This window comes from Bombus bifarius, unplaced genomic scaffold (assembly GCF_011952205.1).
Source record: "Bombus bifarius isolate JDL3187 unplaced genomic scaffold, Bbif_JDL3187 scf7180000008166, whole genome shotgun sequence".
Taxonomy (NCBI): Eukaryota; Metazoa; Arthropoda; class Insecta; order Hymenoptera; family Apidae; genus Bombus; species Bombus bifarius.
The window spans coordinates 730772-754132 of NW_022884488.1; the positions used below are offsets into that span (position 1 = coordinate 730772).

The 23361-nt window shown below is 36.2% G+C and overlaps 1 long non-coding RNA gene across 2 annotated transcripts in view; it reads right to left on the minus strand.

Annotated features, from left to right (window-relative positions):
• Positions 1 to 5386: 5386 nt before the first annotated feature.
• Positions 5387 to 23361, minus strand: part of LOC117209165 — a 117427-nt gene continuing 99452 nt past the window's right edge. For both annotated transcript variants that reach the window (XR_004487860.1, XR_004487859.1), the window contains exons 2-3: positions 6330 to 6662; positions 5387 to 5798 (exon numbers count right to left, since the gene is read on the minus strand). This is a non-coding gene — a long non-coding RNA (uncharacterized LOC117209165). The remainder of the gene's footprint in view (positions 5799 to 6329; positions 6663 to 23361) is intronic.

Here is a 23361-nt window from a genome sequence, read left to right on the forward strand (position 1 = left end):
CAACTTTGTTTTTTTCAAATGAAATTGTATATTTCTTATATCATAATTCGAAGGAATATCAGACTTCAAGTAAAAAAAAATACTAACCAATTATGGTCTTAAATCTAATATGCATAACGAGATATTTTATACAGTTTCTCAGAAATTTGCCTCGGCGATGAAGATTTCATAGTATCGTCAGAAGATTCGCTAAGTCGTTTTACTTAGATTCCTTTTGCTTTTAAATTCGATGCTTGAAATAATAGTTTATTAACATTGACAATTATGTATAATAGTAATGTTCATTAACATTAACAAATAGATGTTAATTTGTATTTCTTCTTCTCGTATTGATTATCGCTCATACTCTTCCTGGTATTTTCCAATATGCACAGTATAATTATTATACTTCGTTCTTCACTCAAAGCTTCTATATTTTTAGGAAAAAATTAATAAATTCCCTTTAATAAATGCAAATAGCAGAGCGTTGATAATATCGAACGATTCTCTGTGGCCTACTTTTCTTTTTCGCCGAGAGAAATAAATTACGCTACTCCGTGGTGTTACTTTAACATTGCGTTTTTCCTTCTTTTAAAAATACGATCACTTTTTAGCGGTACAAATAACGTTCTAGAAGTTCTTTCTGCGTTTTCCACCATGGCTGAAGAAAGGATTGCAGATTCAAATATTGACAGCGAGAAAGCTTCGTTAAATATATTATGTCGTAACTTCACGTTGATAAAACGCGTCTTTTCCGCAAGAATTACCTTTACCACAAATTTTTATTCCCTCTTTATCGTTTATCTCATAGTCTATGGTCTATCCCTAATAACATTTGTGTACAATATCTCATTATTTTCTTTCTTTTGCATAATACATTATGGTAATAAATCAGAATAGATAGTAATAAAAGCATTAGGTAAGTACAACGTCCAATCGATTATTTTTTTTCGTGTGACATGAAAATCAACAGACCCAAAAAATATCTCCACCATGGGTCAACAAAAACCATACGTGTACGCCTCATGATTCAAAGGAAAGAACCCTTCTTTTAGCTCGAATCGTCGGGCATTTTTCTCGCCGGTACCTTTTACGAACCTTTGATACCGTATATCAAAGCCCATTACACCATTTCGGCCAGTTATTATTTCGTGATACGTTCGGATACTGAAAAGTAAACCGACGAGAAACGTCTCTCGCAGCTGCACGAATTCGCCGTGTCGACTTCATCTTTCTTACTAGCTCTTTTATCGAGCTCGTAAATTTCGTTTCGGTAATTGTTTACGGCGAAACGAAAAGGAAACGCAGCCATCACGTCATTATTACGCTTTTATTGGACGGATTCGAGTAGCAATAAGTATCGTTTTACGATCATATGGACGGCCACTGAATTATCGTAGCCCATCGATACTTAACCAATCGCCTCGTCTACGTTCTACCGTTGTTTCTCCAAGGAATCGAATTTTCTCGCTATTCGCGCGAAGGTTTGTTTGGGATTGAGATTCAACGAGGCACGAGTCAGTAAGTGACTGGATCTGGAGGGTGAAAATGGTGATCGATTTTTATTCTTTTCTATGCGAAATTCTGTATTCTTCCCTTTATCGGAAATAACACGTAAAATTAGTTTTTGTTGAATTTGTAGAGGGAAGTGTTGATAGAAGGTACGCTTAGTATTATATTAAAAATATTTTCAAACATGTAACACATAAATTCTGTTCTTAATCTACGATGATTATCGCAGAATTTGCTTAACGCTAGAACTGGCCACATTTATTATTATATCTAACTCAATGTGTTATACATAGTAAATTAAAGAATTAAAGCGATATAACAAAAGTAGTATATGTAATTATGTTCCTAGGTTAGTAAAAATAAACGTTAATATTACCAAAAACATTTGCATGTTCTTAGTAATGGCAGAAACAAAAAATCTGATACCACATCTTTTGATTGGTTTAGTAGGTCTATTGTTCAAATATTCATTTCTTTGACCGATTCAGAATTTTAATGTCTGAATTATGGTGCAAATAGAGTGAACTCATAAGAAATCCACAAGGGAGAAATAGAAATCTCGTTTTAATATTTATTTGTAGAACAACGTTAACATTCCTTTGAAACTGTATTTTTATTTAATTTTGCGATTAAATACATATTTTTGCAATCTCTGAAGGGTATATTGAAACCGCGAAGCATACACCATTTTGTACTATCATTCTGCTGAACCTATTCCAATTCCCTTGCGCTCGTACATATATTTTAGAAGCGCGCTGGGCAGGCAATAGTCGTAAACAAGAAGAAAACAGCAGGAAGACGCAGGCTGTGATCACCGAACGATCAATGTTGTTTATTTAACGACCTTAAGTCCCGATATCACAATAAGCCAATAAAAGCACTAGCAATTTCATTTCCTAATCCCCCAATCAAATTAATTTTCCCCAATCGACTATACTCGCGTACAATTTCTCAATATTCTCTTAACACAATTAATTCTAATAAGGGGTGCATACAAAATATTAAACTGTGATGCTGCAAACAACCCTTTAACATAAATGTGCAAACAAAGGGAGCAGAGAGAACATTAATACGAAATTCAACTCACTATTCAATTTAATTGCTATTTCACATTAATTAGAACTGATATAGTGTTCACAAATATGATATAATATTGGAAGAATTGATTTTGAAATTTATGTTGACTTTTTTTTACTCTTCTCAGTGAATAATGATGAACATGAAATCTTAAAGCCTTTTTTTAATATTTGCCATAGACTTACAAACTTATTTACGGACACTACTTAATTGAAAGTTTTATGACGTGTGTACTTTGATACAAAAACATTATTTGAATGTTTATCGCATATATGTTTCAAAAAATAAAGGATCGTATACAAGATATTGCAATAACATAAGAAGTATCAAAATTATACGCTTCATATTTAAATAAAATGAAATGAATGTGAAAATAAGCAAATTTTTCATATGTCCTGAAGCATGTACGCACCCGTCTGAAGTTTATCATTTCAAATGAGATTCTTTTCGTGACCTACTGTAGTCTTGAATAGGAGAAATTTCTTCCGCTATATTATAATTTAAACTGCAGACATGTAACACATCTGATAAATATTCAAATAGCGTCTTTGTACCAAAGTACACAACTTATGCAATTTTTAATTAAGTAGTGTCTATTCGTATATACATATAATATATACATATCATTATTAGGGCATTTTAAAAAGAAACTGCTCAGTTTTCTTCGATCAAAAGTCACCCCTTCCAACATAAATTTTCAAACAAAGGGTGCGTAGGGAACATCAGAACGATACAAAATTCAGTCCAGAACCCAATTCCCTAATGTCATACCCTAATTTCTCTCCAGTGTACTACGTGCACGTACAACGTCCAAATATTCCTGTGTAACATAAATATTCGAACAAAGGGTGCATAGAGAATCTAGGGGGCGATCGAAGAAGCCATCGCGAGCGGACGAAAGGGAAGAAATACTCGCCCTTCCACGTTGGAAGGGAAAGGTGGAGCTGCGTAGGACGCTGGGTCATAGGGATGGTTAAAGGATGGTGGGTTGGTGGGCCAGTCGGTGTGCCAAGGGTGGGTCGAATTGAATCGAGGGGTGGTCTGTGTGTTGTCGGATGTCTCGCTGATCGATAACCTAACCTATTAACCCAGTGAGACAGCGCGCGTGCGTGGCCGCCACGTAGGCGTCACGGCTACTCCCGTGACGTCACGGGACTCGTCGCAATATCGATTGAAAAATCCGGGAAATGTCCCAGGACGTCGGTAACGCGTTGTTCTGGGATTCTGGGCCGGGCCAGCGGGAGATTCAGCCCCAGCACACCCGTGCCACGGCCTCGATACGCCTTTTTCGTGCCTCTGGCCCGCTTTTTCATCTACTCGTCCTCTCTGTATCTTTCTCTCTCCTTCTCTGTACACGGATCTTCGCTGTTAAAGCGGATGCCACTGTAGAAAGTGACGACGAGGAAGATTTCCGAAGAATTAGGATTTCGTGGAAAGTAACTCCGCTCATAAGCTGTTTTGTAGTTTTTTAAAAGGTACGTTTAAAAGTAAAGCTAGAGGATGATTCGTCATGAAGTTTCTTTTGGAATGAAATAATTTAATCGTTTTGGAAGATTAATTCAAAATGAGGTATAAGATATATTTCAGTTGCCATAGCGTGATTGAATAAACCAATACGGAATGAGATATGACTGAAATTAGTTTAAAAAATTGAATAAAGTAAAAGCTTATATAATAGTTTAATAACAATTATCTCTTACTTCCTTTTACCCAATAATTATTATACAAAAGGTATCTTGTTCAAATTATAAAATTTAAACAGCTTTTCAGTTGCGTATATTATATACAATCCCTCCAGATACACGTCAAAGAAGAGTCATTACATCAGTCATTTAACGTCGTCCGAACGTGCAAAATCCATTCCTCCAAATGTCCAACCGTGAATCTCTAAAGTACCATTTAACATGCCTCGTGCTATCATTTCCTAAACCTCGTGCAGTATTGCCCCGAAGCGAAGTTTTGACATCGCTTTGAAAACGGACGAAGAGGAAAGCACGTGCACAAATTCGGCATATTTCCACTAACACATCCCCTATCGGTAACGTGTAAAGCAACTCTGATTGCCTTTTGGCTATCTTGAGCAATCGACGTTGGTAAACCGGTCTCCCGATTCTTGACCGAGCTCGTGATTTCACCGCAATTTCTTCCGGCTTCTCGGCAATTTCCTGCGAAATTCCGTCGTGAGACCCTCGATATCCGTTACGATATTGTTTACCTCCATTTCTCTCAACGTTGTACACAAGCCACGCTCACAATTCACGTAATCATAGAGATGCATGCGCATCTTTTTCACGTGGATTTTATGCATCGCGTGACCCCGCCCCGGCTCGCTGATTATTCGCCACACAATCGTACCATGAATTATGGATCGATGCCCGCTACGTCTATTCGCGTTTGCACGTGTCCGAACATTCAGAATTTTCCTCGTTCCCTCGTTCCGCCCCCCCTTCGTGTAACCTATTTTTCTGATCCCCTTTGATTTCTTCCTATTTTCAACAGATTCTCCCTTTTTCCTTTTTCAGTATTCTATCTTCTATTTCTGTTTTGTCCGTTCTTTTCTAATTTTGTTTGCTGCTTTTCGTTTTTTTATTATTATTCGAAACACACAGATCTCTTTGATATTCTTTCTTGATTGCTTGAATCCTTGTTCGCTTTCCTTTTTTTCATATCAGTTCTAACTCCTATGATACTATGTTTCTCTATTAATTTTTTTACTTCTTCTTGTTCTTTTACTTTCTTTTTTATTTATCTATTTCTCTTTTCCGCTGCACATTTCTTTTCCCTTTTCAACATTGCTTGGACTCTTGTATTTCTTGTGCATCTTTTTACTTTCTATTCTATTTTTTACACTGTCTACTTATAGCGCATGGTGCGGGTTTCTATACTTCTTGGTACTTCATAACGGCAGATATCATCACACTGCGCGTAATGCAATCAATCCGCATCCCTAGACGTCGAAAGCCAAGTAACCGTTGGTTTTATTAGCCGTGAGTGCGTGTTTCGAAGCAGCCCCGATGCGGATCGATTTTCATAGTCCATTAAGTAATTGCGCTGCTGGACGACCGTGATCGTGCGCCGCAACCAGGATCGTTTCCTGGGTGCGCTTTCCACGCCGATTTCCGCTCGTCTATAGTTTATGACATGACGACGTTGGTCCCCAGGATTAATCGTTCGCCTGAATTAATCGATGCCAGAACGAATTAGTATCTTCTAACGATTTCTGAGCATCTCTGGAAATTACAAGACCAATGAATTAATTCTGATCGAACTGAATTTAATTTACAAGTCTGTTATTTGGTTATGATTTACCAGTTAAATGAAACTTGATATAAAACTATATATTACAAATTTCTTCGCACAATTTTTCAACTTTATTGCTCGAACTAGCTAACTAAACTAATTTACATCCAACGATCGCTAGTTAAATCAAAACATCTATTAATTTTTAACAAATAACATTTTAATTTTTTATTAGCATCTATCGATGAATAATTTTCTAATAATCCGATTCTTCGTTTTTTAATGTATCTATAGAGAATGTAGGCTACACTAATATATTAATTCTATACTTTTCGGTATAATATACTAATAATCCAATTCTGTATATTTTAGTATACGGAGACTACAGGTTATTCTATACAAACTATATGTCTAAATCTATCACGACGTACGTACATAAATATTTAAGGACTTTCAAAATGACGCCCATACGATTCCATCTTACTACAACAATGAGCCATTGAGAAACGATCATACATCACCCCGTCTGCCATTGACAAGACGAAGCTCTTCCAGCAATTACATTCAAAAGGTCGTTCATTCGTAATGCAATTCCCTGGCGACGAAGCATCGTTGTGCACTGTTGGAAGGCCTCGGGCGATTTTCTATCGTTCGAACGCATCTTCGTCGAAGAAGGCGGCTCGCTTTCCCCCTCGTTCTATTCTTCAGGCTACACGCGAACATAGGATTCATAAGTAACCGGGGCCGTCGTGACACGAAGATCGCCGATAATGTTCTGCCACTTGGTCACGAGTGACCCCCACGACTTTCCACCGGAAACAACGCTTATTGTTCCGGCTGTTGTCGGTTTTTATCTAGAACAGAATAATGGGGACGAGTTTCTTCGTCGTGAGTGAATATAGTCAATCGTAACGTTGTTATTGTCTTTGGACAAACGTCGTGTTATCGGTCGAGCCCTGTTTGCTTGCATGTCCCCGATAGTAAAAAATGATAATCCGGCAAGAAAACATAGGTGTGATGGGTTCAATGATGTTGAAAGGTTGTGACAAATACGAAGGATTTTTTTTAATTTTGATCCATAGTTACTGAGCGACTTTGTAGGTAATAGTTTCATAGATAAGTATAATACCATAAGTATTAAGACACTTGCTGTGTATGAATTTAAATATTGGAACGTATTTAATACAAATTGAATCTCTTTCACTGCTCTTAGTTTCTATAGTTATTTTATTGTAGAACTACGGTAGAGATTTTACTTACAGTAAAACTTATTAGCGTTCCCCATTTTTCATTTTTGTTAATCTAACGAGTAATAATATAAATGGCTGGTAGTATCGAAGTTCGATTATTCAAATTAATCATGATACAAACTATTCTAAGTTAACTTCCTAATAAGTATTACTATCAAATTGAAACAAACACATTTGAATGATATTTTACGACTTTTTTCATTTTCTGCCCCTTAAAATGTCCTACTAATTGATATTCCAATAATCGATGCTCTGTGTGATGATTCTAATTATCCTTAAAGGTAATCAAGTCTTTAGAAACGATAAAATCTTGGTCCATATGACGAAACTAAAAATTACGGGGGCATCCTAAACACTCTTCCCATAACCGGCGTTACTCCAATTTACCGAACAAACAAAACTTGCCAAAGCACCGATTTCCGGCCTCTTCATAACAGGCTACGTCGAGAAACGCGCAAAGTGAGCATATAAAATGCGATCCTTGGCAATGCAGGACTGGCCGGGGGCCAGAATTATTCTCCACGGTTGGCCCGAACCGTTTGTGTTCGACGATGCTTCGAGCGAGAATCGGAAATTCTGCGGCGGCGCTCGCTTACCGAAAGGATTAATTTGATAATGTTACACTAGCTCGACGGTTAAGCTCCTTACGGCACACGGAGAGGCGCGCTTAGCCAACGGTGAACACTGGGAAATCGATCGGCACAATTACCGAAGTCGCTGTATCGATTCGCCCTCGAGACCGGACCCAAATGTTGTAAATCGCAGTTTAAGCTGAGGGTAAATACACTAACCACCGAGAATTACACCGATACACCGTCCCTCTGGTAATTGGTCAACGATAGCTTTCCTTTGGTCTTACGCTTTTTCACAAGATTTTTCCCCTCTCTCCCTTTCTTTCTCCTTTCTTGGTCCGTAGAAATTAGAAATGGGGATTATCGGTTTTAGAAACTTGTTTGGAGATTCGAGAATTTAACTACAAGTGGTACAAAATAGATTTCTGTAGCTCATGACGCGTTTTAAGCGAGTATTTTAATTTGGCTTTATTAAGTTTGAGGTAAAGTTAGTAGTTGAGTTAGAGGTAAAGTTTCAGGTAAGTTAAATTTAAGAGTCTTACATAAAAGGGTAATAAAATTCTGTAGTTTATTTGTTTTATTTATTTTGGCTCTAGAACCTGTTTGACTCAAAATAATAGCCTTTACGGAAATTTGAGAGTTTTATTTCAAATAATTCCTATTAATAGATATGCGTAATTTATGAAAAATTTTAGCAAAGTGTATCCTGCTTTGATTACAGAAATTTGTTTCAGCTAAAGAATACGGTTCATCAAGATTCGAGAATTTACTTTCAAGTAACAGAAGGGTAAAATATTTTAAGAGCAGCTTTTCCGCTTTCAGAAAATATATCGATACAATATCTTCGAATCAATTATTTTATTAATAATTTATAATAGAATTTAAAGAGATCTGATTGTGAGATGAATACATTAAATTAATAAACATACACTCTTTGGTCTTTAAAATTAATCTTTAGCGAATATATTATATATTGATACGATGTGTTTGAATTGTGATTTAATAGTTTTGATAATGTATCGTTTAGTCACTGATACCGTTTCATACGAAAGAGATAAACGATATAGTTCATTTTTTAAATTAAACAACGGTACAGGGAAGACAAATGATCGTATCGAGGTAGAACAGAGCGAACCATGTTCATTAATATTGTTGGCAAATGCTTATTCGCGTGTCAGGTTATAATGGTTCGACGATTAACTTAGTCCTCATCCGGTTGGCATGGTTTCACGTCTCCCGTATCTCGGAGCTTTACGATGTCGCCTAATAAAACTGACCGATTCCAGCCCCTTCGCGATCGATAATGCAATTTGATTTGATGGCCGCCACTTCATCCTGATACGATGGAGCCAGATAAAAGGACGTCGCTTCCACGTAATGAAAAAAGACTTTCATTACGCCGATGATCCGATCGGGACGATTACGTCGTATTAAACAGTGTACGAGAGCTTGATTTGTTTACGTAGAAATCGGTCCTTGATGGCGGCACAGATTACAATCATAAGCTCTTATCGACGTGCATTGTCGCGCTCAAATGGAAAATAGGTCGATCTGATTTGGAATATAGGACTTGCAGGTATTTATAGATTATGTTGGTTATCGCGCGATTGCATCGAAGGACATCAACTTTGATTAGTTTTTATCATACTGCGAAATAAAATAAAGTGGATATGATTTCGTAGATATTAAGACACACGATGATTTCGTATGGAACGCGACAGATTACTATCAGGAAAGGGTTCATCGATCAGTATTGTAGATCCGTGCGAGAAAATATAGATGAAAATGTAATAGAAATTGTTAGACGAAGTTGTGGAAACGTAATAAATTGAACAACTTCATGTTAACCCCGTAATATCTTAATTCGTCTTTTTGAAAATATTTTGAGTGTATTCGATAGAAAAGTGCTACTAAAATCTGACAGTAATTTATAGAACCATTTATAAAACTCGTGGAATCTTATGGAAACTGGTGAGGAAATTAAATACCAATATTAAGTGAAACAGTTTGATACAAGCGAAATGAAGTTGAATGATTTATACGAAAGTACTACTACGTAACACGAAACTTGCTATACTTGAATCTGATTAATCAATACGTGAATGCTATAATAAATATCATAATATGCAAGTACCTTTTGTAGTTGCTATATATTGGTACAATGTATTCCAATTAATTATTTTAGAATTTATAACAAAGTTCAAAGGGACTTGGGAATTTCTTTCAAAATTCTATCAACAAAAAAACAAAGCTTTAATTTCTCCTCCAAACAGACTATACAATTTCAACATCGAAACACGTGAAAATTGCAAAATTTCGACGTGATGGAGCACCGTTAGCAGAGAATCGGTGCGAGAGAAGACGATGCAGAAGCGGTTTCCCGTACTCAGTCTCGGAAGATTAATTCAATTAAATGGTAACGGAGATGCATGCGCGAGAATGGGCGGCCACATTGCGGCCGTGGAACGGCGATTTTGCACACTCTAATGTGGTCGCGAGAATGCACGCGCTCGCTAATAATTACTATAACGACCAGGGATTCGACGATTGTGCGCGCTTAATGGCGTCTGGACGGTTCTTGTCGCGCGAGTCTCCGTGCGTTTCATCGCAAGGACCAGCCGGATCCGCGATATTACCACGCCTCTGCGAGAATCAGACCAACGGGAAATAATTTCTTGCACGCTGCAGGCGTATTGGTGTGTAGAGCAGAAAGTACGAGTAGTTCGTGAGGTCTTTGTACAATAATTTGGTGAACTCGCGATCCTTTGTGACCCTCTTGCGTAACTGAAGTAATGTCATTAGTACAATTTTATGAGCCACAAGTTACAAGCTATTATGCATAAATTCTATTTTATAATAGTAATACGTTTAGCAAGGAATGAAATTAAATTTTATAGTAAATTCTGCAAGTTATCATACAAGGCATGTGATTATCTTTGATAAGAGGATTATAAAATGATAAAAGTAGAGTTTATAACCAATAAATTGTATCCTGTTAGTCTATTAATATTGTTAGCGATTATCAATTATTTTCAAAGGTAGTGTATTTAGTACAGAGTCTCAGTTTGGTTGAAATTAGGTACACAGTGACTGAATCTCATCTCTGATTCTGGTGATGATTTCGTGTACCAAACTGACAAGTGACAAACTTGGCAGAAGTCCTAAGTGTTTATTGATCTCTTGCATCGTATTCAGTGCCACACCGTTGAACATTCATCTGCCTAAACTATTATGTTCACCGGTATAAAACGATATTTCTGTAAATCTAGCTAACGTCGTACAAATTTTCAAACTTTATCGAATCTTTTTATCTTTGAATTTTATTTTTAAAGAGTCTGAAGAACGATTTTTACTTTGGACGATTATTATTTCATTTTCGTGCGTCCGTATGAAATAAAAGTGTTCGCGAATGTGGTCGGAACGTTCTACGATTGAATGCAGTAATTTGGATAAAACGTTGTTGCACGAGTATTACTTAGCTCAAAACTGAACGTATCCCATGTGGCAGCATTCAGCGCGTTGCCACGAGCGCGGAAATTGATTCCGAAAGCTTCATTAATTCTCAACGCATCCATTAATACGGCAATTAATCATTCCGAATCCCATCAACATCCCATGCGTCGTCAAAACACGTTCAACGTCGCATTCCACCGTAACGATCCTTTCAGTTGTTCCCAAACTGAATGGAAGACATCTTCGTATCTCCTTGATGTTCGAAGATATTAACGTACGATCGTAAATTATATACCGATTACCGTTTGTATCAAACGTTTTCAAGTAAAAAGTGTAAAGAACGTAGATAACATTTGAATCTTTTGCCAACTCCCCTCTGCAAAAGCTAATAATAATATCAATCTTTTAATTCGATAATTTCTAAACATTCATTTCTAAATGGAGATGTCAGGTTTTTGGGCAGATTTCTTGGGAATTTAACATTCTATGTGAATCTTATGATACAAGAAAATTTATTGATGTATTTCCAAGTAGCCATTTCTCTCATACATTGTCAAACCAAAGTAATCGAAATTCTTTATTAGGAAATTGTCATCAAGAAATATGTACACATAGAATATTCTTAATCCAATTTTCAAACACTCATTCGAAACAAAGTGATTTACATTCCTTACTTAAAGAATTTGCACCAAACAATACTCAGCAATGAAACGTTCTTAACACAATTTCTCAAAACCTTTGACTCTCTATACTTATACAAAATATTTATTCAACAGGATATTATAATACCTTCCCATTTAACCCACAGTGATACAAATCTCTTATCTAGAAAATTTATATTAAACAATACTCAGCACTAGAACAGACCTTAAGCCAGTTTCCAAAAATTTAAACCCCAAATTCCTTCTATGCAAAATGCACATTTCTTAAACAAGGTTTAATACTTTTAAATGTAAACTCAAGTGTCAAATATCCACTCAATTCACCGCATACCATTCTCCACGAACTCCGCGAAACTAATTCTTGTAACCTGAAACCTTTCATAATCGTTTCCTTATTAACCGAAGAATACTCGAAACGTTCTCCCAAAAGACAGCATCAATAACCAATGAAGCAATAGAATGACGCGTTTCCCTAACGAGCCTACGACGTTGCGGAGGGCCCGGACGTTTCCAAATTTATACTCGATGATAAATAGCGCGAGCATAGCGTTTGTCGTGTCTCTGCGGCTATTTTTGGGGACGAGAGACGAAAAGGCAAGGGCACGTCGTCGAACGGCCTTGCCAAAAGCTCGATGACGATCGACTTAAGAGGAATTGTCGCGCTGTGACTGGCAACGAGTCGCTCGGAAGCCTGATATTCCGGAACGAGGCTTCGCTTTGCGACGATCGGCCAGCGACTTGGCATCGGATAACGCGAACCATGACCGACTCGTGAATCGAGCGGATAGACCTTCGATCGATGGGCCTGCTTTCGCCTCGACCAATGCCAACTGGGCTAACGTACAAACGTGAAGAGCTATCGTAAACTAAGAAAATATTGGCAACGTGATGTAATATTGGTAGGTGTGAGTTCGACTTTCAGCGAGATTTCTGTATTCTTTATGAAACAGTCAAGGATAGAGTGAGAATGTTGTATATAAAAAGCGACAAGGAAGAAAAATAGTTTCAAAGAAAGTATTTGATGAGATGATGAATTAAACTCCGAGAAGATAGACAGTGTAGTGGATAAAGCGAACGTAAATAATCAAATAGTAAGGTATTAATTTTTGAAACGAATTACATTAAAGAGTTTTTAAATTAATTTTTAAAACGAATTTTTTAGATAATGTAATAAGTTTGTTGTTTCCATATAAGGAAAATTGTTTATTGTGGACTGTATAACAAATATTAATATTAAAGACAGAAACAGAAATTTTTGGATCAAAATGTGATCATTTTTTATAGTTTCTTCCTTTGTTATTTAATCTGTACTATACGGAACCGATCCCCGATCGTCTTTCTCAATCGATGATGTGACATTTGTTTTATTGAATATTATAAGCAATAACGTCTAGACATATGTTCGTGCGAATGGATAGTGTACAATGAAAGAATGTAACTTGTTACAGTGAAACTTGTAATTATGCAACCAATGAAATTTCTTGTCCAATCTGTTAGAATGACGATTAAATTCCGATAATCAGGCTATAAATCGGTAAAAAAATTAATTGCACCTTGGAATAAATAAAAAAAACACAGCGTAAATAAACCTAATGTAACCCAAGATTAATATAATTCTAGCTATTAATGCTTCTCAAATATTAGGTTGTCCGAAATGTTTCTTTCATTTTATAAAGAAATGATAGACGCACAATGTTTTTTGTTTAATATTAAATTATTGAATTATGCACGAACATAATAATAGAAATAGAACGAAATGGATCACACCTAAATCAATAAAATAATATAAAACAGAAATTGTTGTTCATCTATTATCACCTTATGAAACGAAAGAAACTTCTCGGACAACCTAATACGTTACTTATTACAAGACAGTCAATCCTGTAACTGGCTATCCCAACTTTCAAAATATCACCTTTAAACCACTAAACCAGATATCACTGTAATCACTATAAAAGAAACATTATAAAAACAAATTCAACAGTCAATAAAAGACGAACCTAGTAATTCTCCCTCGCCATCGAAATTACTGCGGGCGAATGATTCTCGGGGAAATCGTTCGGCGACGCAATATTCCTGGCTTATAAATCAGTCTTCCGTATCCAATGAGCCTACCGAGCAACAGTGTCTATTAAAATACAATTTGCAGAGTTTACGGGGGCGGTGTTTCGCGGTTGTCGAAGCGATATTCCCGGTCGACGTGACGCGTCGGAATTATTGCGTCCGAAGGGTCGAACGCGGCAAGGTAAAGATTAAAGGGCTGCCACGGGAGCGTTTTATTCGCTCCACGCGGTGGATTATTAACTCGCGAAGAAGCCGTGTGATAAAGTGGCGAGCGAAGCGTGCTCGCGTCGGATCGTTGCTCGAAGCCTGACCGTAATTGGTTATTTCATCCTCGAGGATTCAGACGAATCGCGAAACAATGATTCCATGGTACAACGAGTAGGATCATGTGGTATTTTATGGATTTTACGATTGCAAAAAGAACGTTTGTGCATCGTGTCGTTTCATGATTTCGTTCATTTGATACGCGCGTGCAACGAAACTCTGGCTGTTTCTAGTTCTTCCCCAAAGTATTTTTATTGCTCTGCTACTTGCTGTTAATGGTTAGAGATAAACGAAGGATTTAGAGATACAACAGAGGATAAACGTAAGTTTGAAATATAGCCGATACGAAAGGACATTATAATTCTACAAAACGGAAAAATGGTTGGAAAGCTGAACGCTAGTCTTACAAAATAAAAAGAAGGTCGTAAGATGAATGAATACGGTAATTAGTAAGATAATGAATAAGATGGTAACAGGAAAATAAGGACACAGATCGTTGCAAAGAAAAAGACACTTACGAAACGAAAAGAGGATTTGAAAGGTAAGAAAATAGAGGCAAATTATTATGCAAGGGCACTTTGTTTCAGCAGAAGACTTTATTTTCTCAGAATTTTAAATTTTCTGTTTCAACTAGAAGAAATTGTTCATTTTTTAAAGACGTTCACTTACTAGTTCACTGCTGTTATTAATTGTTAAATCACTACGCTGTGAAAATGAAATTCGTCTCATTTCATTAAGTCGAATAAGAAAAGACAGGAAATTAAATTCAACAAGAAATTCTAAAAAAACCATTTCTTAAACGGAATATATTGTATACCCACAATTTGCAAATTATATATACACTCGATCGAGCATAACGTAACTCCTCGTTTTATCGATATTGCCAATTTTAATGACGAAGAGTTCAGCAAGTTCGCATCTTAAACGGGTTCGCGTGAAACGAGAACGAAACACGATGGCAATAACGCGCGGCGTAATTGGCGTGAAGCGCATCTGCTCTCGCGAATACGTGTGTATGCTCGTGATGCGGAATATTAATGAGTGGGATGGACGGGCGCGGATCCATCGGTCGTTCGTGCGCGAATTATAATGCGACGATGCGGGCACGGTGTTTGCGTGTATTTCACCGAGTGAATAGCAAGCAGCCAGATTGTGAAAAGTTCAAGCGTCGTTTCGGCCTCCGCAACGATTTTGACTGGGTTGCGTAACCGTTCGCGGAAAATTCAGACTTCGTTCAACGACGAGGTAATTTTATTTCGATATGGTTGTCTATAGACTGAAATGTCTATCTTATTAATGTTGTAATATGAATTTAACAAAAATTTCTTTCTTATTGGTGAAGAAATTGCTTGCAGAGCGAGAAGTGTTTCCGATTAGAGGAAAAATGTTCTATTTGCAATTTTCTTACGAAGGAATTGAGAGAGTTGGTGTGACTTTCAAGGTAGAATTTTATATTCTATGAATTTTAGGTTTTTATAAACTCGATACTTTAGCTTCCATTAATTTGCCTTAAATGTAACATTTATTTTATGTCTTTTTTACGAGTCATTAAATAATTTAAAGAATATAAAAATACATAAATATTTCATAGAAGGACGTTGAAACGATCAAGTAAACACTTAATCGATTGAACTTTTTAATTCACATGCGAAAGATAATACAACAAAACGATAAATAATATTGCTGATTACATCGATCTCGCATAAATGAATTTATTACGCAATCTAATACGAAATAACAAGAACTTGTCTCATCGATCCATTTTACAAGCTCGCCATTCCGATTCCATCGAGATCGACTGATAATTCCGCGACCAAGCAATACTCGATCCCCTGTTTGCGTACACTTTTCCGATCAAATAGCGTATCGCCACCTGCGATTCGCGCAAACAAGATCAATACCCAAAAACATTAGCAAACGGTCCGTAGGGCTAATAAGCGATGGAACATCAGTATCAGCGTGACGCTATTTACTGCAACAACGACATTAAACGATATTCACGTATCTGTGGACTTAGCACGACATTATTGATAGCGACCAACGTTGGCAAACAATGCAGGTATTAACGTATAACTCGGAGAACGTTATTAATACTCCATCAAGTTTGCGAATACACATCTATTTACCTTTAGGTGCGAAGTTTATTTTATTCTAATTGAGTAGAAATTCATTTAGGGTTGAATTTTAGAACAGAAACATTTGTTTAGAAAAAAGAAAAAATATTTGCATAAGAAAGTCGTGGAGGATTTTCAAAATAGGGGATCTTGATTTATAATATAAATTAAGAGATTTATGCTTGTAAAATGAAGAACGTCATAGATTAAAGAATCTTTTAATTTTTTACCAACGAATTATTTTCTCTAATTCTTTAGACTTTATCATTGAAGCCTGAAGCAACGTTACGGAATGAAAAATATAACAAACATTCGAAAAAAAGCATTTCTATATCGGTTTAGAAAGTAGATAGAGAAAGATAAGGTAAAATATTTCCATATTACGCAATAGATGATAATTTCTGAAAAGTATTAAGAGTAATCAGGAATATATAAAAAAAGCAATACTTAAGTATTGAAATAATTATTTCTAAAAATTCCACTAATCTAATTGATAAAAATATGCACTTGTAAAAATATTCACGGTATAATCGTATTATTTTGAAGAAATAAATATTGGAAGATGACAGTTCTCCCGCAACGACGAAAAAATCGTGGATTTACGAATCGACAGATTGAAGGGTCGAATTAAGGTAAAATCATCCGCTAATGAAAATGTCGACATCGCATTCCGACGGTGATGTCGTGGGACTCTGCTTTCGTTGACACTGATCGAGGCGAATCTGGTGAAAAGGTCAAATTATTTTACGAATTGTCGCCGTACCGAGCTCGACCAGCACCATGGCTATTATGCAGACTGCAATTTCACCTCCAGCGTGCTCTGAAAAACGCCGAATTGTAAATCTCGATCGTGCCCGGCTCGTAATAACTTTATCGCGTTGCAACACTGAATTCGCCAAGAGAATCGCTTTCCAGTGACGAAATTTTTAGTGACATAGGGCTGTTTGTAATGAGACACTTGGTGATGCCGGTTAATCACTTTATCGTTGCTTCATGGTCTATGCTGTAAAGGGATATATAGGTTGAACCGTGACGTGTATGCGGTATGATTTTTAACGTCGTGAGTTTTCCACACGGTTTCATTTTCACGTTCATTTGGCGTTTAAAACGGAGTACAAAAGGATTCTATGACAGTTTAAGCATTTATATTTGATCAGCTTGAGCGTTTATAACGCGATTGTTAATATTAGGCATGATTAAATACATTTACTTTTCTCTAATTTATTCCATTCCGTTGTAATTTCCTGGAATTTCAAACAAAATGAAAGCCTTGAACTTTGTATTCTTGTGCCACTCTGCGAACTTTAAACTTTCTATTTCATGAAAATACATTCGCATAGCTGAAGCAAATTACAAATTCCTATATGGTGGATATATTCTAAAAGCATCAAGGAATCTGGACGAACCTAGCCAATCTTAAAAGTGTCGACTTAATTACGATCAGAATTAACATCAACCACAGAATATATTACTATTTCAAAGAAAAAGTCGACAAATTAAGAATTCCACTTCCTCCTATCTTGTTTTGTCGATATTACGGATCATAATAATTCAATTTAAGAAATGATGCGAATACAACGCAAGTTCTTCGATCTACAAACGTGTACGTTCGTCGTTGAAAAAAGATCGAGATACGAGTCAATGGAGACTAGTCAGTTACAAATAGCTCTATTGACGGCGTTGTTAATGACTGATAACAGTGATTTGCCGTCGTCGTTTCCTGTTTGTTCGTCGAACGTCACGACCTACCGATAGAAGCGTTCCGCGAACGATCCGGATGAACTCGGTCGGCCATTTAATCCCGTTGCTCAGTTGCGTTTCCTGCTTCGTTCTTCATGGCGAATTATCAATGTCACGTAGTGCTTCCTCAGCAAATCCATTTACCACGCATTGCTTGTTACATGACGTTCTTCGTTCGTCAACCCCTCGCCTTCCTACCCTAAAGAATTTGCAAGATAAATGGTCGGTTCGCTTCCGGATTCCTTGGACCACCCGTGTAGCAAAGCGATGAACATGATCTTTATTCAAAGTACTCCTTTTATGAAAGAAGCCAGCTGCTCCTAGTTGTTTTGTTTAAATAAAAAGCGATTTAAAATGCAGAGTAACGAGGACGAGAGATGCGAGAGTAATAGAAAATGGATGTTCTACAGTAGCCTTTGGAAAAGAAAAATTATTATAAGATGCTGTGAACAAGATTTTAAGGAATTTAAGATATTGAATTATTTGTTCGAGATTTAATAGAAAATTGACTGAATACGAAAAATTGCTGAACTTAATTGATACCAAAATATACATAAGTTACTTTAACAATTTTCATCTCGTTAATACTACACATTCCTTTAATCATTCTAATCCTTGGATTTTCATATTTCAATTTTGCTCTCATTTTAACAAACAAAAGATATTTGTAATGTTTCGAGAAGATGTTTGACATAAAATCGATATCAGGAGAGTCAAGTATACCAATAACAATTTTATCGTGTTTCGTTTGAACTGCGTAAATATTTGTTAATGTTCGAAAAATATTCTTCGGTCTTAAATAAACCGAAAGGCTGTAGCAGGATTAATATTTGAATACTGTAGGCATAAAGAATTAAAAATTTCGAAAATGCTAAAAAAGAACCAAAGAAAATGATGAACGAACAAGTCAAGTTAGAAGATTTCTACTTTGGCCAAAGTACTAAAGAGTGTCATCGAGAACGATGGTTGGAAAGTAGATGCGAAAGATGGATGAGATTTCACGAAGCGACGAGATATTGCGACAAGTGAGTCGGTCCAATAGTTCAACGGCTTTCGCGAAATCAACTCGCTCTCGCCAACGTTACCACACCCGCCGCATTATCGCCGCTGCTGTGAACAACAATCATTGCAGTTGTCAACGGCCGTCGTCGTTGGCTCTCTCGTCGGGCTTCTCTCTGCGTCGACGATGACAACACCTCGTCGCGAGTCGACACGCGGGTTTTATCCATTCCGCGGCGTGCACCGTTACAAAACGCTCTCGCGTCCCAAAGAATCCGTTTGTAGTCGCGGCGAAAGTCGACTCTGTAATTCCTTCGCGGCAAATGTAACGTTGTCGATCGCATGGGAAAACGACGATACGACCATTTCTGGCTGGAATGACAGAGGTTCCTTTTTCGCTGAGATTTTATCGATCGTTTTGAGAATCAATTAAAAGGAAAATGACCGCATTTTTTGGCAGCTTGGATAAATAAAAAAAAGGGTATTTAGGATTTAAGACTCAACTTTCAAATATTTGAAGAATTCATAACTATTATACTATTGTTGGAGATAATTTACTTTCTCATTCCCGATGAGACGTACGTGTACAGTGGAGTGTAAAGATTTTTCGGTCAGAATAAATTGTTAACTTTATATTCGTGAAGCGACATGTAGAGGAATTTTATGTAATATAGGGTTTAAAGATACGATAAATAAAAGCGAATAGTATAATACACAAATGCCGTTACATGTATAATTGTATAATATTATTTAAAATTCTTTTCCACTTTCCACTTTATAAAATGAAAGATCTACCTGGCCAGAAGCTTTCTCACGTCATCCTGTATGAAGATCACAGAAAAAGGCTAAAATTTCATCTGAAATTTTCCCTGTAAGAATAATTACATTTTTCTCTTTCTATACGCAAGCAGTTTTTAAATCAAACACTTTGACAACTATTCTTGAACTGCTACGAGTAGTTTTGTCAAACGTGCTATATGTATGCTCCTTTTGGAAAGAGTTTGAAACCTTTTTCAAACAAAGTCACCGTTTAAACGAAAAACGAGCACAAAGTAATTTTTACAGAATTCTAAAGCATGCACTGCCTCATCACCTTGAAAACTTTTAATTAACACAAGAGCAGCAAAACCATGGCGACAAAAAGAAAAAGTTCATCGTGGCTAGAGTCAATCTGTGAGGAAAAGTAAAAAACTGTAACTGGAACGGTGGATTCAATCAGCCATTTTTTCGCACAACGAAAACGAGCTTCGTTTAATCCCGGTGGACCAGTTTTCTCCAGAGACAATTAACGTAACCTCGCCGCCGGAAATTGAAAGCGACGAACACGGAAGCGAACTCACAAGGCGAGGTTGTTGCAAGGTTTCGTTACGTGGCTTACCGCGGTTATCAGTAATTCGGCTAGTTTCTATATTTTATTTTTCATCGTGAGTTTCGTCGTATAGTCACGCGAAACGTTACGGTAATTAAAAGTGTCACGAAAATAGTCGAGAGACATACAGATTTTTAAATAGACATTACGAACTAATTTTTAAATAGACATATTACAAATAGATAATACCTGAACTCACTAATACTGTTAGCGAAAGTTTACAAGTCACAAATTACAAGTTGTCAATTTCAATATATTTTCTTACGATATAGTAACAAATTTAACACCAGAACTAGTCTATCTGTAATATGTATTTAAATATTCTATACATAAATCGTTATGATTATGTTTCTATCGAAAATCGATATTAGTTTTAGCAAAGTTTTACCAAAATATCTGTGTTTTTAGTAATTCTAAGAGAAGAACATCTGACATCGGTTATTTTGGTATGTTTGGTAGTTTTGGTGTTAATAATGAAATAAATGAAATTTTAGAAGTAAATTTTATACTACTTATTATTATTATTATTATGAAATATAATTAAATATAACCAACTTAAAACCTAAGATTATCTAATTATTCTCTTTGCAAGTGTAAAATTTCAAAATTATAAAAACGGACTTTATAATGCAGTTGAATTCTGCAAAAGTATGTTGTAACCATTGCATCCACTTGTAATATCTGCATTTCTATGAACGACCGATTATCATCATTGCTATAAGCAAACGTCGAGTAGAAAGCAGAAGCATCTAACGAAAATAAAGTCCGGAAATTGCGTAACCTTACCTGATAAAAATAGCGACTATAAAATCGTTGCCAGGCCCGAAGAAAAATTAATTACTTAATCGAAATCCCCCATGACTGCAACGTCGAGACGATTCCTCCTGAGCCTTGTGTCACGCTGTAAAATGGTGAAAGAAAAAAAAAAAACGAAAATAGACGAGACAGTTGCATCGGATAAGTAATGTTAAATAATTTAACGAGCTATCGTGATGTTTCTCTGATATTACGTCGGTACCGCACATAAATAAAATACTCGACCCTGAGTGGATATTATGCAACCGTTTTGCGGTATTCCCCTTTAGACGGATCCTATTCCTTTCTTGTTTCTTACATTTTTACAATTTGTCTTGTCTTGATAGAGTGTTAGGCGCTCGACGGGACAATGGAAGGTGATTTCACGCGATTTAGCGAAGGTTTACAGAGATATATCTAACATTTTCATACTAATAGAAGAATCCATCAAATAATTTCACGAGTTCCTTTTTCCAACTTATTAGTTTTTCAATCTTCAAGCACCATAGATTCTGTGATCGTCTTCTTTTTTTATATAGTGTTTGCCTCGACTCCTAAGAATTCCTATATATGTATAGAGTTCTTACATATATACTATTAAGACACGATGGCTCGCAAATGTGTTCGTTCACCTACCATAGACAATTTTTAAGTGCATATTGTGAGTATTCTATAAAACATTTTGATATTTCACTATCATTATAATGAGACGCGAAATTATGAATTAAATATTTTGCAACTTGTGTATACATTTTCAGAATCGTTAACAATTTTCCCAACATAACCATGATAGTAGCGTGTCGCCACTATATATAATTGATACTAATGAAATTTCCAAGTGTTTCGTATAACACACGTAATATGTCCATGAGGGGTGTCGACAAGGGGTACGAATACTTTCGCTAGCCACAGTGCGTGCAAAGTATCATTTGACTCCTTTCATTTCATCAATCTATGAAAACTATCAACGAGAAATACAACAATTCACAGTAAGTTTTACATTGATAGTAGGATCATACGATGAAATACAAAGTCTACAAAAAACTCAACAACGTTACTTAAGTTTATTTCACGTTCAGACAATATAGCTTAATAATAGCTTTCTTGCAAAAAAAAAAGAATTCTCCTTATTCCTTTTGCTTGCATCACCTTTACATTTACGACAACGACGATTGTTCGGAAGAAGAAAATGTCGAACAACAAAACCTTTACATGCATTCGTGTCGATCGATCCGTTCCGTAGAATGCAAGGAATTGTCGGCACGCAAAGTGCACTGTATCGCGAATGAAAAGGAATCCGCATGAACGATTGCAACGTTGTTCCACGTTGAATAATTGCTTAGGCACGGATACGCTGGCAAATACTTGAATACAACAGCTAATATATATTACACCATACAAATTACCGAATAAATTTCGTACTAGAATAGACGCCACAAACAAATGAATCCGTGCTTCACAAGATAACAGGCAGCATCATTGTTCATTTCAATTTAACTCGTATATAATTTCTCGTTGATTGAATATTATTCCCTTCGAGTATTCGCGTTTCGAATCAGCTAACTGGTAATTTAATTATTTATTTGTTATAAATATATAAATAAAAAAAGTAGAGCAAATTCTCATAAATCGAAAGTTAATTTCCTGCATCATGTGTACTTTAAATCATCTAACTCTTTAGCTTTTGGGCAGTGTGAATCTTTAAATTTGAAATAGAAATTATAGAAATAATGGTGCAGAAAATATTTGAAAAGAAGATAAGAAAATATATTGAAAATTGCTTTTTTCAAGTACCTGTAATCATCGTTGTAGATTATCCAATGAATGATTCAATTTATGGATAACTTGAAATAGAAATCATAGAAATAATCATCGCAGAAAATGTCAAGAAAGAAGACATAAGTTCGAAGATACTTCCATAAAAGGTACATGTGTACACATATATTACAAGAGAGAGATCATATTTGTTTGAACTATCTGTGAGTTATCGATCGAGAAAGAATCCTAGCTACTCGATAACAGGTGAATCACGTATGAGGCGAGGTCGTGCAAATTGATCGTAGTCGTAACAGAACGTCACGTTCCCATTGCTTGCGTCCTGTCTGTAAAATGGAACGCGGAACCTTGACACCGCGTTGACAGAACTCATTTAAAAAAGACAAGGCACCAATAAGGAAAAATAACAGAACTCCTTGTTCTACTTCTCTTCGCCTTGTTCCGATACTATAAGCTTCTCATAAAAAAGGAACAGATCATTATTACGACAGTTAT